This window comes from Watersipora subatra, chromosome 9 (assembly GCF_963576615.1).
Source record: "Watersipora subatra chromosome 9, tzWatSuba1.1, whole genome shotgun sequence".
Classification (NCBI taxonomy): Eukaryota; Metazoa; Bryozoa; class Gymnolaemata; order Cheilostomatida; family Watersiporidae; genus Watersipora; species Watersipora subatra.
The window spans coordinates 22770521-22789301 of NC_088716.1; the positions used below are offsets into that span (position 1 = coordinate 22770521).

General features: G+C 36.8%; 1 long non-coding RNA gene across 1 annotated transcript; it reads right to left on the reverse strand.

Moving 5' to 3' along the window:
• Positions 1-2218: 2218 nt before the first annotated feature.
• Positions 2219-7429, reverse strand: LOC137403780 (uncharacterized). Its single transcript, XR_010979616.1, has 3 exons — positions 6982-7429; positions 3089-3176; positions 2219-2269 (listed from the first exon to the last, which is right to left on the reverse strand). It is a non-coding gene; the product is annotated as an uncharacterized lncRNA (long non-coding RNA).
• Between the last annotated feature and the right edge of the window lie 11352 nt (positions 7430-18781).

Sequence of the window (18781 nt, forward strand, 5' to 3'; positions counted from 1 at the left end):
GATTTAATTGTTTCCACCTCCTTTTGGCTGCTTCTGCAGGTGGTGTTGAAGCAGTTTCTATGATTGATTTCTTCAATTTTGAAGTTTCTACTTTTCTTTTGATGTTTCCAATTATCGAATCTTTTGGTGTCTTTCAGGCGTCTTGCTGCTTGTAGGTGTTATATGCTTATCCTGTGGTCTGGTTGCATTCCCTGTTGGTATGTTGTTGTTTTCAATATTTCCATATAACAAGGGAACACTGTTTTTAGGTACGTCATCTGAAGAACGTTGATCTTGCAGGTTGGGATGCTATGATTGCATAACATTGCTACTGTGGGCGCTTGTATACGTCAGGGGAAAGTACCGGGTTAGGGTGATGGTAAGTTCAGTTATTTTTGGTGGTGCTTGGGTGTGTTTGGTAGATTTAATTGTTTCCACCTCCTTTTGGCTGCTTCTGCAGGTGGTGTTGAAGCAGTTTCTATGATTGATTTCTTCAATTTTGAAGTTTCTAAGTTTCTTTTGACGTTTCAAATTATCGAATCTTTTGATGTCTTTTAGGTGTTTTGCTGCTTTTAGGATTTATTTGCTTATCCTGTGGTCTGGCTGCATTGCCTGTCGGTATGTTGTTTTCGCAATATCTCCATTCAACAAAGGAACACTGTCTTTAGGTACGTTGTCTGAAGAACTCCGATCTTGCAGGTTGGGCTGCCATGATTGCATAAAATTACTACTGTGGGCGCTTGTATACGTCAGGGGAAAGTACCGGGTTAGGGTGATGGTAAGTTCAGTTATTTTTGGTGGTGCTTGGGTGTGTTTGGTAGATTTAATTGTTTCCACCTCCTTTTGGCTGCTTCTGCAGGTGGTGTTGAAGCAGTTTCTATGATTGATTTCTTCAATTTTGAAGTTTCTACTTTTCTTTTGATGTTTCCAATTATCGAATCTTTTGGTGTCTTTCAGGCGTCTTGCTGCTTGTAGGTGTTATATGCTTATCCTGTGGTCTGGTTGCATTCCCTGTTGGTATGTTGTTTTCAATATTTCCATATAACAAGGGAACACTGTTTTTAGGTACGTCATCTGAAGAACGTTGATCTTGCAGGTTGGGATGCTATGATTGCATAACATTGCTACTGTGGGCGCTTGTATACGTCAGGGGAAAGTACCGGGTTAGGGTGATGGTAAGTTCAGTTATTTTTGGTGGTGCTTGGGTGTGTTTGGTAGATTTAATTGTTTCCACCTCCTTTTGGCTGCTTCTGCAGGTGGTGTTGAAGCAGTTTCTATGATTGATTTCTTCAATTTTGAAGTTTCTAAGTTTCTTTTGACGTTTCAAATTATCGAATCTTTTGATGTCTTTTAGGTGTTTTGCTGCTTTTAGGATTTATTTGCTTATCCTGTGGTCTGGCTGCATTGCCTGTCGGTATGTTGTTTTCGCAATATCTCCATTCAACAAAGGAACACTGTCTTTAGGTACGTTGTCTGAAGAACTCCGATCTTGCAGGTTGGGCTGCCATGATTGCATAAAATTACTACTGTGGGCGCTTGTATACGTCAGGGGAAAGTACCGGGTTAGGGTGATGGTAAGTTCAGTTATTTTTGGTGGTGCTTGGGTGTGTTTGGTAGATTTAATTGTTTCCACCTCCTTTTGGCTGCTTCTGCAGGTGGTGTTGAAGCAGTTTCTATGATTGATTTCTTCAATTTTGAAGTTTCTACTTTTCTTTTGATGTTTCCGATTATCGAATCTTTTGGTGTCTTTCAGGCGTCTTGCTGCTTGTAGGTGTTATATGCTTATCCTGTGGTCTGGTTGCATTCCCTGTTGGTATGTTGTTGTTTTCAATATTTCCATATAACAAGGGAACACTGTTTTTAGGTACGTCATCTGAAGAACGTTGATCTTGCAGGTTGGGTTGCTATGATTGCATAACATTGCTACTGTTGGCCCTTGTGTACGTCAGGGGAAAATACCGGGTTAGGGTGATGGTAAGTTCGGTTATCTTTGGTGACGCTATTCAATAGGTTCATCTACATGTATCTACTTTGAAACTTGTGTGTAGAATCGAATACCTGAAACATATGGTATAAATTAGATTAGCATAGTCATTCCATAAATGAGTTTGTTTTTTATATTTTGTTCACATTTATTTAATAATAGCCAGCGCAATATATTATCATGCTTGCTTATTTGATAGACCATCAGTTAAAACACCTTTTAAAAGTAATATTTGCTTAATTTTAAGCAATACTCACCATTATCATGTTCGAAGCTTCCAACTAACGAACCCAACGGTTACAGCTGCTAAAAAAGAATTGGCTGCTGTGAATCTTACCTTAGCAGTAAAGCCTGGTTCAGACCCACGTCGCGAGAGGCGCTGCACCCTGCTATACAAGCTTATGCAGGTGTGTGATGGATGTGAACCCTGATAGCTATGATATCGCAGGATGTCACAACTAATTAGTCCTGCGCGTACTCCACAAAAGCATTGTCTTGCGTGGTCAATCATAGTCGTAGTACACTAGGCTAGGGTTGATGTGAATCGAGTGAACAACATAATCTCAGACTCATTATGCATCTCGTGAATGGAAAGTAAACACAAATTGTGTAGCTATCAGTTGGGCCAGTAACGACATTTCATTCTGAAAGATGTAACAGCTGTGTGATTGTAGAGTGTGCAGGATAGCTTGCATAGCAGGGTGCAGCACCTCGTACTCCATACATATGACACTGACTTTCGTCTGAACCAGGCTTAGTTACTAGTTAGTTACTAACGCAACACTTCAAAGTAGATTGTGTCAAAAAGAATAACTGGGATAGCTATCTATAATCCGAGTTTATTTCAACTTGCTAAAGCTTATCTCCAGACTTCCATCTTTTAGACCCACCAAAGAAGAGTAAAAACATGCTGATGGAGATGAAACTATCTGGCCATTTTATCAACAAAAGAGTGGAACTAGCTAGAGCTACAAGGTTACTATTTTACAACTGCATATATCTATGGAATGTACTATATGAATTTACCATGCTATATAAAGTACTTATCTGAAATAAAATTGAATAATGAAAGGTGATGTCATGTTGTGACACACAAACATGTGTTTTATTATAACTGGGTCATACCTGCGAGTGCACCAAATCCTATCATAGCCATGTCTCTGGAAGAGAGCCAAGCATGTGTTCCCTTGTTATCAATCTCTAATAGAGCGCTCTTATTGTCTAAAGAATTTTAGCACAGCATCAACAAAATGTTTAACTCTGAGAAACATAGGTTACTAGGTACCATAAAAAGCAATAAAATGTGCTTGAAAAAACGTTTTCAGCTTTCACATTTGACTCAAACAACAATGCTTACAGGTTTTTTACTTATATTGCCAACTACTGTGGCAAAATCACGGATAGCATAAACACAACTCTCTGCCACAGCCAATTTGTACAGAGGTTCCAGGTTCCCTGCATTAATTAACAGGAAACATCTGAGTGGTTACAATTAATCCACAATAAAAAGGATTACTGAAAACCAAAAAATATAACTAATCTTGTAGATCTGAAGTCATACTTTAATTATTACTTACAGTATTAATTAGGACACCAAAATATACACCAGGCTAAGGGCAAAATAATTTCCTTTTTCGTGTGTTCAAATTACATTCAACACTGGTGTAACAGAGCAGAGATAGGTTCATTATAGTTATTGTTATTCTCTTGACACAAACCTTCCTACTTTAACCCTTTGAAGCCTTCACCCGAGATAACTCGGAATTAGGTTTTTCCATGTGGTTCTACACGCAAGTATTTTCACACTACACACCTTCACACTACACACCTCGATTTTCGAACGCTTCGGTTCTCGACCAACTCGGTTTTCGACCAAAAATTTTGAGATTTGTTCGTCTCGGATCTCAAACATGAATTCGGTTCTCGACCTAACCGGAGCATGCGCGTTGAAATTAAACATTCGGAACAGCTCTGGAAACAGTATCGAAACATTCGTTACTATGGCTCCAAAAACAAAAAAAGATGCTGAGGACAAAGAAAAATAATTCGCAAAAATATTGAATTTAAAAAGGAATTGATAGCTAAATATGAATCTGGTGTGGGTGTTTCTATGTTGGCTAAGGAGTTTGGCATAGCGAAATCGGCCATAAGTACTATCGTAAAAAACCAAGACCAGCTTAAAGCAAGTGATGTCGCTGAAGGATCTAGTATTTTTTAGCAAACAAAGGCCGCAGGTATTGGAAGAAGTGGATAAAACTTTTACTTATTTTCGTAAACGAAAAACTGTTATCAGGGAACCCTCTGAGTGAAGATACGATTTGTGCAAAAGCAAAACTTTTGTATAAAAATTCGATAAAAAAAGATTCTACCATTATTTCTTAAGGGTTTGATTTTAAAGCGAGCAGAGGGTAGTTTGAAAGGTTTAAAAAAGAAGTGGTATACACTCTGTTGTTCATTATGGGGAGGCAGCAAGTTTAGACAAAACAGCTGCAGATGACTTTAAAAAGGAATTCGAGCAATATGTCGATGCCGAGCAATATTCTCTTCAACAAGTGTTCAATATGGATGAAACTGAACTTTTTTTTGGAAGAAATTGCCACGAAGAACATACATCATTTGGGAGGAAATGCCGAGGCCAAGCCACAAACCAATGAAAGATAGATTAACTCTCTTGTTGTGTGGAAATGCTAGTGGTGACTTCAAAGTAAAGCCTCTGCTCATTTACCATTCCGAGATTCCCAGGGCTTTCAAAGCTAATAGTTTTATTAAAGGGAGGTTGCTTGTTATGTGGAAGTCAAATACAAAGGCTTCGCTGACCAGGCAAATTTGTACTGAGTGGCCACCATGAGATATTTGGTCAAGCCGTAAAAAAAACAAATTTGGGGAAAAGAAATTGCCACTACACTGCTGTCTTCTTATGGACAATGCTCCTGCCCACCCTCCATGTTTGCAAGAAGATTTGACAGAGGAATTGTATTTTATCAAGATAAAGTTTCTCCCTGCAAATACAACACTTCTGGTTCAACCTATGGACCAGCAAATCATTTCAAATTTTAAGAAGTTGTACACTAAATTCTTGTTTCAATGATGCTTCAATGTGACTGGTGACACAAACCTAATCCTTCGAGATTTTTGGAAAAGTCATTTCAATGTTTATCACTGCATCTGCATCATTGACAAAGCGTGGAACCAAGTGTCATACAAGGCTATGAACACGGAATTGAAAAATTTGTGGCTCAATTGTGAGGCTAGACCAGGGTTGGAAGGGCTAGACAGTGTTGCTGGTACCAGCACAGCTGCTGACGTCGATGAAGGACTGCTAGAAGTCGTTCAACTGATTGATGAAATTGTCAGTATGGGCCAAAATGTGGGTTTAGAAATGGACTGCGGCGATGTCAGAGCACCTCAACAAACATTGTGGCGTGCTCACCACTGAAGAACAGAGGTGTCTTCTGATGAGAATGACGTTAGGAATGATGCCTCTATTGCGGATATGAAACAATTTGCGCAAGATGGAATGATATCTAAAGTTTTGTGGAACTTTACCATCTAGTTAAAGCCGCAAGCAGTAGAGCTGTTTATACGTTTAACGGCGTTGTTATAAGACACTTTTGGAAGGTTCTAAACAAAGAGAGAAGCAAGTTACGCTTTATAAATTTTTTACCAGATAAGGAATCATCTGGGAGGACGTTTTTTCTACCAAAGCGAGTTGCTAGTGAGACAACTTCTCCGGTTGAGTTACCAGAAATTGTTTTGAAGGAGCAAATGTGCCATTGCTATTTATATTTTATATTTTACATAATTTTCAATGTAACTGATCTGTTGCATTTTTTGTTTCGTTATAAATTTCTGCAATTTTCTTTATTGTTTTTTAACCTTCAATGTTTTTGTTGTTTCAATAGCAAAACATACGAAATGTTTACCTTTTGTTTTCTTTTTTGTCATCAAAAAAAGTTTTTTTAAATAAAATTAAACACGATCTATATCTACTCATTTTATTTATAGTATGCAGTATGGAGTACAGTTTAAGGTGTAAAGCGTTAAAAAATATTTTACCGAAGTTGCTTTTTCGACTTGGAATGGATTAAAGTTTGCATATATAAATTCTAGTAGGAAAGATTGTTTCGGATCTCGAACAACTCAGTTTTCAAACAACTTTCTGAAACAGATTGTGTTCGAGAACCGAGGTTCCGCTGTATATAGTTTACATGTGCATGTAACAATCGTAGGATGTGAAACGTTTAAAATTAGATAGAAAAGGAATTTTGACTTTACCACTGACATTCTAAATCACGGCAAAATAATTATGATAAAAAATTGCAATTCTGATGCTTCTATGGAATGAATCTTATTTACAGGGGAGATAAATCTTAAAATATAATTTCAAGTATAGCGAGTATAAGGTTTCAATGTATAGCAAAAATACCAACAAATTTCTTTCCAAACAAGAAATGAAAAATAACTGCAGACAGAACACTAGTTTTTATGCATTTTCGTACTTCCGATTTACACTGAAATACAAAATACGATCTCTTTGCGCAGTATATGCTTTTAGTATATTCTGAAAGTTTAAAATTGATTGTACCATTATTTTTTGATACATTGCCAAAATAAAGAGAGCACTTATAATAGACCGAGAGATGAAATACGGCTGCCAACAAAACACTAGTTCTTTTTGTTTGATGTTTGAAAAGTTTAAACGTTTAAAGTTTAAAGTTTGAATGCTTTGCGCAGTATATGTTTTTAACATATTCCAAAAGCATATCAAAACATCACTTATTTGAACGAGTGTGAAAAAAAACTATATGATATATTTAGTTTAGGTTTTTTGTGATAAAGTTCTGCAAGATTGAAGCTTCAACATGATAATCAGTTCAAGTATTTGTGCTATCATAAGTACTTTCACAGTTGATCAAACGTTGTTAATATGGTCTAGGATCAGGAGGTTTGCTTGTGTGTACAAGGGCCGGCTTCATACTGTCAACTATAACTACACTTTTCTATTGCTGATATTATACTATGTACTCACTGTTATCTCTATGTCTGTTTAGGCAGTCTGCACCTCCTTCGTCTGATCTTTCATCAGACTCTTTTTTCTCCTCAACTGATAACTTCTCACGATCTTTTGTATCCGCAGTTTTTACCAAATTGGAACCAGATTTATATTTTTGTTTGGGAGAAATTCGACCTATCTTTGTTTTATGTATAACGTTATCACAGCAAATCGAAACAGTGTGACCTTCATTTATTATCGGGTTGTTTGGCAAAATACTCGTAGTTTCCTTCAAAAGTCTAATATTTGACTTTGAAATTATTTGATCTTTGCGTTTAAATGATCCATCATGCGTATCAGACCGAGTGTCATCATCTCTTGTGGCATTTTGAGAACATAGAGTAAGGCTATGAATAGCCGATCTGTCAGTATAAAAAAATCGGACATCGCATGCTTTGGTTTTTGGATTAGAAAGTCTTTTTGGATCTTTCTGTACCAATATCATACTATGTGTATCAACGAATGTGTCAGCTTGGTTTATAGTTTTCGTATTAGAAAATCCTTTTGGATCGTTCTGTACCAATATCATAATATGTGTATCAACGAATGTGTCAGCTTGGTTTATAGTTTTCGTATTAGAAAGTCCTTTTGGATCGTTCTGTACCAATATCATACTATGTGTATCAACGAATGTGTCAGCTTGGTTTATAGTTTTCGTATTAGAAAATCCTTTTGGATCGTTCTGTACCAATATCATACTATGTGTATCAACGAATGTGTCAGCTTGGTTTATAGTTTTCGTATTAAAAAGTCCTTTTGGACCGTTCTGTACCAATATCATACTATGTGTATCAACGAATGTGTCAGCTTGGTTTATAGTTTTCGTATTAGAAAGTCCTTTTGGATCGTTCTGTACCAATATCATATTATGTGTATTAACGAATGTGTCAGCTTGGTTTATAGTTTTCATATTAGAAAATCTTTTTGGATCTTCATGAAAAGTGTAGTAATTATTTATTTGTAATACAATATTTTGAGCAAATATTGAATTTTGTTTACCGCTGTTATTAGTTTGACCTGGTTTGGGTGGTTTACTGATGAGAACCTAAAAAAACAAGAAATAAAACATTTGAAATCTCTCAAATGCTTCTCTTTTGCTCGGTATATCATATAATACACTCTTCTTTGTTAGGTATGTCATATGTTACACTATACTTTGTTAGGTATGTCGTATGTTACACTCTTCTTTGTTAGGCATGTCATATGTTACACTCTTCTTTGTTAGGTATGTCGTATGTTACACTCTTCTTTGTTAGGCATGTCATACGTTACACTCTTCTTTGCTAGGTATATCATATGTTACACTCTTCTTTGCTAGGTATATTGTATGCTAAACTTATTATCAACTTGTTAGACATTGCCAACTGACCTCTAATAGTAATAATTCATGTCCACACTAAGCCTGATAGTACTTCACAAACAGAACTCATTTGTGATAAATAGTAAATATATACAGAAGTTTATTTATACCCACCTTTTTAGGAGCCATCTCACTTACACTGCTGAACTCTCGGGTGCAGAGCGAGAATTGACAAGCATTGTCAATTCTCAGATTGGCATTTGATAAGCTGGCACTAAACCTATTGCTTATCAGTAGGTAGTAAGTGATAAGCATGCTCAAAGGTTAGTTATTGTCTGCTAAAGTGTCACGTATGCATTCAGTGTGGTCAATTTACATGCCCTCCTTGTCTGCTTACTTTCACATCCATAACCATGTGGCAAGGTGTCACCCTTTACATAGACCAGTCCTTGAATGAGGTAAATAGAAGCCATTTACACTGCTTGTGGAGTATCACTTCTACCACCTCATGCTTGCTCTCTGGTACTTGTAAGTTATGTTTTTTTAAAGTTAGCAGAGACTCACTAATATAAAATTGGCACCTCTTTTCACACAAGAGCATCACCGGTCATCAGTGATCTATGTCGTAGAATAACCAAGATGTCTGACCTAACAAGTAAATATGAACAGTGGTAATTAAAGCAAAGAAGGAGATGTTGGTGATGTGGTACAAGCTGGGTAGCTGCACACGCTTGTGCAGCAAACTTTTTTAAAATTGGAGAATTGTGGGGCTGGCTAGAATTTGCAATATTAGTTACCTTTGTTCCATTATGTGAGTTTTTTTATTTCAAGACAGCACATGCACACTAACATGCGTTTATATGTATAGAGTGCATTATACACGTAAATACCTGGCGTTCTGTTACATATTAAAAATCTTGCTGGGTATTGTTGAAGTTTATTTTAATCTATCAATACGCTCTATAATTAATAGTTTCAGATATCAGATAGAACCTAATCTAGGTTGAAAACCTAATTGGCTTGAATCCACAAACTACTATACCCAATAATAATAATAACAATATTTGCAGAAAGAAAGTGTAATTACATGTATTTATCTTTGGCACAACACATCAAACCACCTAGAGGATGTCAGATATCAATTGGACAGGAGAACCACAAATCACCGTATCTCACCACAATACATACATCAACATGTACTTATTCAAATTATATACTTATTCAAATTCAACATAATAAATCAAGATACAGTATATACAAAGGCAGAAGACGTGTACACAGAATAGACACCCAACTCAACAAACATTCTATACAGAGTAGAAAACAGCTCCCATGCATACATTCTCAAACTGCAACAAAAGAGTGAGTATTCAACCAAACAAGATTTTCATTGCTTGAGACACACTTTACTACTGTACTTAGTGTTAATTTTACTTTTATTGTAGACTCACAATATCAAGGTAGTTTTTAACAACTACCAAACTCGTGACAAACAGTTCGTTTCACTTCAGTAGGGTTCCATTTAGTTGTGAACGTTTCCAAGGCACTGGCTTCTGGCGAGAAATACTGTAAGATTGCATAAGGGTTTATAACTGATGCTCGATAGAGGCTATGTTATGAGGGGTTGGAGAATTATGTTATTTACAATTCTTCTGCATCCTCACATATGCATATCATTGTTAATTTTGTTTTTTCATTGTATTTTATTTTTGGGTTATGTTGAGCTCATATGCTTCTCTTAGATGGTATGAGCTAATTGGTTGATATTGATTCAGGCACTTGTTAAAGTGTTAAGCTGTAATTAATACTAATATTAGTACATAATACGTCTTTATTTCTATAACCCTAACACTCTGAGTACACAAGCTTTAAGCATTTTAAATAAATGTTAATTTTACATCAATTAAAAGTTACAATGTCTTCCATGGTTTGTATCCTGTCACTTCAACTAATGAACAAATTGCATACAGCATCTAACTATTATTTTGAAAATACCATTGCTAGTTGTTTTAACAATCTACTTAATAATCGTTCTATTAGTAGAGAAAGCCATTTTAAACACTATTTATTTGATTTTAGTGGGTGACTGTAGCCTTTTTTCCTTTTTTTATGTTATGCTTTTTGTATGGCATAATTCAGAAAACATTTCTGGTCGATATAAAAAAATTGCCAATAAAGTAATATTTATATATATTGTATATATATATATATAAAATTGTTTCCTCACCACGGATACCCCGTATGGGTGATAAATTCTGCTCTAACTCGGGTCTCCTACCAGAAACCTGGGAGTTTGAGCACTCGCCTCAAGATCTTAGCTTTTCCCAATAGCGCACTTTTCTGCAACTCACCTGAGTTGATTGTTGTTGGTATTTGGGCAAGCCACAATTTATGCGTCGGTGTTATTGCGCCCAGTGCCCTAATGACTACTGGGATTACAGTTGTTCTTACATTCCAGCATTTTTCAATCTCTTCTCCAAGCGGAAGATATTTCTCTACCTTTTCTTTTTCTTTGCTGGCTATATTGTAGTCATTGGGTACTGCTCTATCTATTATAGTAGCCCTCTTGTTCTCCTTGTCTACCACTACTATATCTGGTTGGTTTGCTAGGACATGCTTGTTAGTTCGGATGTAGAAGTCCCAGAGGATCTTAGCGTGGTTATTTTCATTGACCTTACCAGGAGCTTCCCACCAGTGTTGTGGTTTATTAATGCTATACTCATCACATAGACTTCTATACACAACACCTGCGACATGATTATGCCGCTCAGTGTATGCATTTCCTGCTAACTGCTTGCATCCACTGATGATGTGTTGGATGGTCTCAGGTGCATCTTTGCACAGTCTGCATCTAGGATCGTCTATAGTGTGATAGATTTTCGTTTGGAGTTGCCTTGTTGGGAGCACTTGCTCCTGGGCTGCCATGATTAGTGACTCTGTATTGGCCGTTAGGTTTCCTTTGTTCAGCCACATATATGTCTGGTGAAGATCGCTAACCTTAGATATTTGTTGGTGGTAAGCACCATGAAGAGGTTTCGTGTGCCAGTCAATTTCCTCGTCATCAGCGTGTAGGTCCGTTGTAAGAGCAGCCAATTGAAAGTCAGCTAGCAACTTATCTGAAGTGGCCATGGAGGCTGCATATGCTTTGATGCTTTGCTCCTCCTCTTTCACTGTCTGCTGTACACTTTTAAGTCTCCTGCCGCCATCTTTCCTATCGAGATACAATCTAGTATTATCAGATTTTGGTCGGAGTGCTCCATGCATGGTCAGCAGTATACGAGTTGCTATATCTGTTTCTTTGATGGCTTTCTCAGTACACTTTATTATGCCTGCTGGATATCTTATTACTGGCAGTGAGTAGGTATTTATTGCCATGCTTGGTTCTTGGCATTGAGCTGGCTCCGTAAGACCTGCCAAAGGCGTTTCTTGTATTCGGTAATGGCTTTGTGACGTACCTCGGCTTCGTGGTTGATGTTGCTTTGCATATAGCACTTGAGGTTGATGTTGCTTTGATTATGCACTTGAGGCATAATCCCCAAGTACTTGTACCCTTCTTCTATATCTTTGATGATACCATTTGGCATTCTTAGGCCATCTGTGAGCATAGAATGGCCTTTCTTAAGAATTAGCCTTCCACATTTCTCAATACCGAAGGTTATTCCAATGTCCTTGCTGTATACCTGAGTGAGGTGTATTAGCGAATCAATGTCCCTTTCTTTGATAGCGTACAGCTTGATGTCATCCATGTAGAAGAGGTGGTTTATCTTGGTGCCACTCTTAAACTGGTACCCATATTGAGTCTCCTCCAGCATATTGCTTAAAGGGTTTAGGCATATGCAGAAAAGCAGCGGTGATAAGGAGTCACCTTGATAGATGCCTCGCTTAGTTTTTACACTCGCCAGCTTTTTGCCATTAGCCTCCAGTTCCGTCTTCCATTTGGTCATTGACATCTTGATGAATGCCACAAGAGCAGGGTGAACATTGTACATACTGAGGCACTCAAGTATCCAACTATGGGGAATTGAGTCATAGGTCTTTTTGTAGTCAATCCAAGCTATGGCAAGATTGGTTTGCCTTTTCCTGCTGTCTTGACAAATCGTCCGATCCACCAGTAACTGATGTTTGGCTCCTCGGGTGTTGCGCCCAATTCCTTTCTGAGCATTGGTCATATAGTGACTCATGTGCTCTTCCAGTTTGTCTGTAACTATTCTTGAGAGCAGTTTCCAGGTGGTGGGCAAGCACGTTATTGGTCGATAGTTTTTGGGAATCGGCCCCTGCTTTGGATCTTTTATCAGAAGTACAGTTCATCCTTTGGTCAGCCATTCCGGATGGTCACCTTGTTCTATTAGGCATTCCATCTGCTTAGCCATTTTAGTGTGAAGTGATGTCAATTTCTTTAACCAGAAGGCTTGAATAATGTCATGGCCAGGTGCTGCCCAGTTTTTCATGCGCTGCACTCTGGACTTGATGTCCTCTTCGCTGATGGTGAGTCCTTGTTGAGCCACAGTGTGTTGACGGCTCTCTTTAAGCCTCTTCAGCCAATTTGCAGTGGTGTTATGAGCAGTCTCTTTCTCCCAGATGTCCTTCCAGAACTTTGAAGTGCTAGATCGGGGAGGCTCAGACATTGGCCTCTGCAGTTCACCTTTGAACTGGGAAATACACTCTAGATGGATTATTGATGAACAGTTTGTTCATTCTTTTGTTATCTCGCTCTTTGGTGTACCGCTCCAGTCGTGCCGAGAGTGCTACTAGCCGTTGTTTGGCAGATTCTAGAGCTTCTATTGTGGCTTCCCTTTTTGGACGCTCCAAACTGTGGTTAGATCTCTCACTGAGCCTACTAACTTTCTTATGCAAGTCCTTGATCTTATTTTGTAGCCTCAGCTGCTGGGATGGAATGGCTTGAAGCCTTGTTGGCACTGGCTTAATACCCATCTCCTCCAAGATGACGGTTGCTGTACTGCGGATTAAAGCAATAGTCTCACTGATTGATCCAGTTGAGATCGCCTCCAGTGCCAAGATAATGTCTTCTAACAGCTTCTTAGGTATAGCCTTGCTAACTCTTCGTAGTGGTACCCTGCCTCCATAGTCATTAGCAGCTGGCATCTTGTTGATGATATTTTCCGCAAGCTCTTTCACCCTTGGGTCAAGGTCCAAGTGCATGTTTTCTTCAACCCGTGAGTCAACACATGATCGTGTATGCATGACAGTGTGTGTTGATATGCACTCCTCATTGGTCGAGGCTACCTGGGTGAACTGTTCCCTACCTTCATCTACCTCAAGTTCCGATATGAGGTGCCGCTTGATTATGTTACTCCTCTGAGCTACAAGTTGCTTAGCGGTTAGTGGCAATTCAAGGCGCATGTTTATCCACAGTTGATACATCCTTCCCATGTAGCCCCACTTTTGAGGCTCACTCATAAAGTAGCACTGCATGAGGTTCGTGTTATCAGTCCAAGTCTATTTCATCCGTTTTGAACCAGTAGCCCATTTTTCACTGCCTTGTCCTGGTTCAGCTACAGGCAGCGCGGACCGAGCGACGTTCGAGCCAGCATGGCTTTGGTTATTGCACTCATCATAGAGGTTGTAGACGTTATACAAGCAAGGGTCTTGTCTAAGGACCACCAGAAAAGTGCAGTTGTTGGGGTTTGAACCGAGGTCCCGATACCTTACCAACTGCACTATCTGTCCTGTACATATATACATATATATATATATATATATATATATATATATATATATATATATATATATATATATATATATATATATATGTTCCAAAGTAGTGTGTTAAAGCTGCCAAATAGTGCTCAATGAGTGATCAGAGCTTAAATATAAAATTTATTCATGTAAAACCTTAGATAAAAAACAACTTCATTACTATTAGTTTCATGTCTGTTACGCAGACAATCATCAGATAAAATTGTTTTGGTCCAACTGAGTTATATATGTAAGAGAGGTGTAATTACTATAACGACTGATAGCTATGTAATTGCATTTCGTAGTGTGTATTTAGCAGAATGTCGGCATGTGGAAGCTAGCTCATTACGCTTGTTGAGTGAGCTCATTTCTGGCTTTGTGAGGATGATGTACTTTTTCTGATATGCACAGGTTACAACGCTTGTAACGTTGTAACCAAGCGTTGTAACCTGTGCATATCAGAAAAGTACATCATCCTCACAAAGCCAGAAATGAGCTCACTCAACAAGCGTAACGAGCTAGCTTCCACATGCCGACATTCTGTTAAATACACACTACGAAATGCAATTACATAGCTACCAGTCGTTATAGTAATTACACCTCTCTTACATATATAACTCAGTTGGACCAAAACAATTTTATCTGATGATTGTCTGCGTAACAGACATGAAACTAATAGTAATGAAGTTGTTTTTTATCTAAGGTTTTACATGAATAAATTATATATATATATATATATATAAATATATATATATATATATATATATATATATATATATATATATATATATATATATATATATATATATATATACGTATATATTTTAGCTGTACAACCCAGCGTTGCTCAGGTAATATAAGTCTTTGAACAGAAAGTTGATTTGTATTTAACATACATAACAACATTTGCCATCCTAACTTTCAAACAACATATCATGAGAAAAGTGTACTGGTGGAATTGAAATAAATTAAGAGAGAAAATAAAAACAACTGTAAAGGTTGTCAAACTTTGTCTAACAACTTTTAAACTTCATATCATGATGAAAATGTTTTGTGCAGGTCAAATAAATTAAAAAAATTAACACTACTATACAAGGGTTTAAATGTAAATGTGAAATAATTAGCAAGTAATAGCTAAATTATGTCTGTTTTGTTTCGATTAGAAAAAGATATGATTTTTTAATGATACAATTAATATGAATTGAGAAGACAAAATAAAAATCCTAAATATGATGAATTAATAACAACAATTCTTGCATAGAACGCCACCTCTATTTGAACGCCACCTCCAATTGACCGCCACCCTGAGAGATGGGTTGAAAAATAGACCGCCACTCTCCAATTGAACGCCACTTCTATTCGCCAGCCACTTTGACATTATTTGATCTTTTCGAGCCCATATTATCAACCGATCAGTAGAAATGTACACAAAATCGTATTAATAATGAATTGTTTATATCAATATCAGTTAATTCTCTTGTTGTTCAATTCCAAAGCTTTTCGTTTTTTTGTTAAAACTTTGAAAGCAACACCGCAGCAACAATAAATAACGATCTCAGGCTAGTAGTAGCTCTCTTTCTAACGCGGTCTTTCTACTTTGAAGTAGCCTACATTTATAAAAAACGGCTTAAGTTTACGATGGTAGACGAACTTTCAAAGCAACGCTATAGAAATAATTACTGTCTCAGGCTAATAGCGGTTTTTTGTTAAACGCGGTCCTAATACTTCGAAGTACATGTACATGTAAAAACCAGATTAAATTTAAATAAAAATGTCATCCTTGCGGCTATCTTAACACAGCTTACAATGGATCGATGCTCATAACTTCTCTTCTATTGCACATAAAAAGTTAGTTTTGGCTGCAAACTGTAGCAAACATATCAGTGAGTGCAATGAGCCTTTATTCAACAATGTTAAATATAAATATAAAATACAAATATCTCTTCAAATTTTAAATGCAATAAAATTTGAAAATTCCAACAAATAGCAAAGAAGGACACAGGCTATAATATCATTGCAGGTCAATTGCAAGCAATATATATCAACTGGTAGAGATATTTCTCGGTTTCTCGATGCATTTTTATTAATAGATATTTGACAAGTTAGAGGTAAGTTAGCAGATTTATTGCATTCAAAATGTTTAATATCGTTAAATGTAGGCGACATCCGCTTCGCTCGTAATAGGGCTAAATTTATTTTTTTGAAAATTCAGATGAACTGTTTGAAAAATAGACCGCCAGCCTCTATTTGAACGCCACCTTCAATTGACCGCCACCATAGAAAAGAGGTTGAAAAATAGAGCGCTATCCCATTCAATTAGAGGTTTTACTGTAACTTGAAACAGATACTAATTGTTTATTGACAATCTCTCCCAAATCTTGGAAATACTAATTGATGTTTTGGTGTACTGATGATTAGTGAGTTACATCATACTAATGCTTCCATGTTAAATCATGTACGCTAGTGTCTGCTTCACCCTACCTTATGCACACTTGCTAGCAAGAACCTGCTAATATATTATTGTGGATGCAAGTACATCCATGATCTGTCACCTCAAGTTAGCCTGAGCTCTTTCTGTTAGATGCACTCTGCATCCTCATCTCATTCACCTTTAGTGTTTTCTTAAAAAGTAGCCAACTACCTACAGGTAACTCATAGCAACCTAAATGCTATCTGACACCCAGTCTTCAATGTAACTAGAATTGGTGATTAACAGTCTAAAAGTGGCTCTTATTCACTGTTCTTTTACATGAAAACTGATGAACTTTGGATAGAAAATGCTTTTCAGTTTTCTGTGGTACTCTGAAGCGTTGGCCACGCAGCAAGTAAAGTGAAGTTTTCATTGTCATAAAGTTTGGCTAAAATAAGCAACCAAAACAACCAAAGGACAAAAGCTTGCAGCCAAACAGAGTCAATCGCAATCATTTTGGTTGATGTAATTGAAGCTCTTCTTTCCTTAGTCAGCATATCATTAGCAATTTTTCAGTTAATTTCATTTTCATCATATCAAAAAGTAGTAAATTGCAATAATCTTATCTTAATTATAAAAGGCTAGGTAAATGTAAAATAGTATAAATGAAATAAAATCATTTATGGAAATATCAAAATAATATGGAATAAAATGAATATGGAATAAAAAAATATAAAGTGAATCACACAACAGTAGAACAAGAAATAACTGGAATGACTTTAATATCAGAAGTTCATTTTGGAGTTGTCTCGCTGCTGAGATTTATGCTCTAAATTTTTTTAACAAATTTAAGAACAAACTGTAACTATTTCTGTCTGGTAAGTATGCATGAGGAAACATCTGTTTTTGCAATTTTAACAGTGTAACTACAGCTGACAGCCTGTCTGCTATGGCTGAACTGTGTTGCTAATATTTGAGCATTGATCTTGCTGGTTGTCTGATTTTTATTTGAATATGAAAAATGCTCTTGTTAACTAGACAAACAATAGCTACATGTAGAGGTTGGCCTACTTTCTCTTGTCTCTGTCAGTTATAAGTTTGGTAAAGCATTGTCCTTGTAATTCATAGACGTCTTTTGTTCAATCAGTAGGCAAACATATGCTCTAGTTTTATATTGCAGAAGGAATGATAGCATGGAAGGTAATTTCTTTTTAGAGCACTCTCATCGTATCACAGGGAAGATATCAAAGTAGCAATCATCCAGCTCAGTCACTTTCTCCTGTACGTACTGGAGAATGCTCCTTATCTAATTTAACACATTCCTCTGCTGGTTCTCTACGCTGTACCAGAGATTACACTAGCTCTGGGTTGTATTTGATTATATAATTATTCATCTTTCTTCTTTTTATAGTTCACATCAAGCAGCCAAAAATTGGATGCCATCATAGGAGAGATGGAAAAGCGACGGCTTATATCTTGATGCTTGCTTCCACTCTCAGCCAATCCCTGATGTTTTTACAGAGTTTCTTCTGTCCACAGCTTTGCTGATCACAATTTACATCTAGACTAGCTTTACCAAACGGTTATCTTTGAGTTTTATTTTGTGGAGTTGCATTTCCTTGCTTGCATGACATAGTTTATATAATAAATAGAAAAACTGAGTAAATTTTGTTGGAAGTAGAAGCTATAGAATAATTACCAGCCTTTTTTCCTTGCTTTTCTTTGTATATAATGTGCCAAAAAAGAACAAGCCTTTTTTTCATAAGAAGAAAGCAAAACATCTCTCTCCAATAGATGTTTGTTAGTAATTCAATGCAGGAGGAAAACCTTTTTAATGGAAGATGCCAATACTCTTTAGTAGAAATTTGTTAGTAATACACCAGAAGAGACCAAATTCTCCCACATGCTCATGTAGATGCTTCTCCCTTGAATAGATGCTTGTAAATAAAATGATTTCTCTATCAAGTATACATTGGCATGAAATTCACTAAAAATAACAACTTGACTTATCAGTAAGTATTCAGATGTAATACACAAAAAGAGAATAATCTGTCTTCAGCACGCTTTCACACCAACATAGGGAGAGGATAACTTCCCTTTTCAATAGAAGTTTCAAGTATTCCATAAATTAGTTAATCATGGAAGGAAAGAAAAGCATTTAAAAAATGTAATGATAAAGGATAAGGCATCGTTTTTATAGATGTACTCATATAACATCATACTGTACATGTTAGGTGGTAACTCTATGGCTAAATCAGTGATAAGCTGCTCGTGAAGGGGCTTGTTGACAATTGGCCAAAATTATTTGGTGAAAGATAATCATTTTATCTAAAGTGAATGCTAGCATTGTCTTGTATG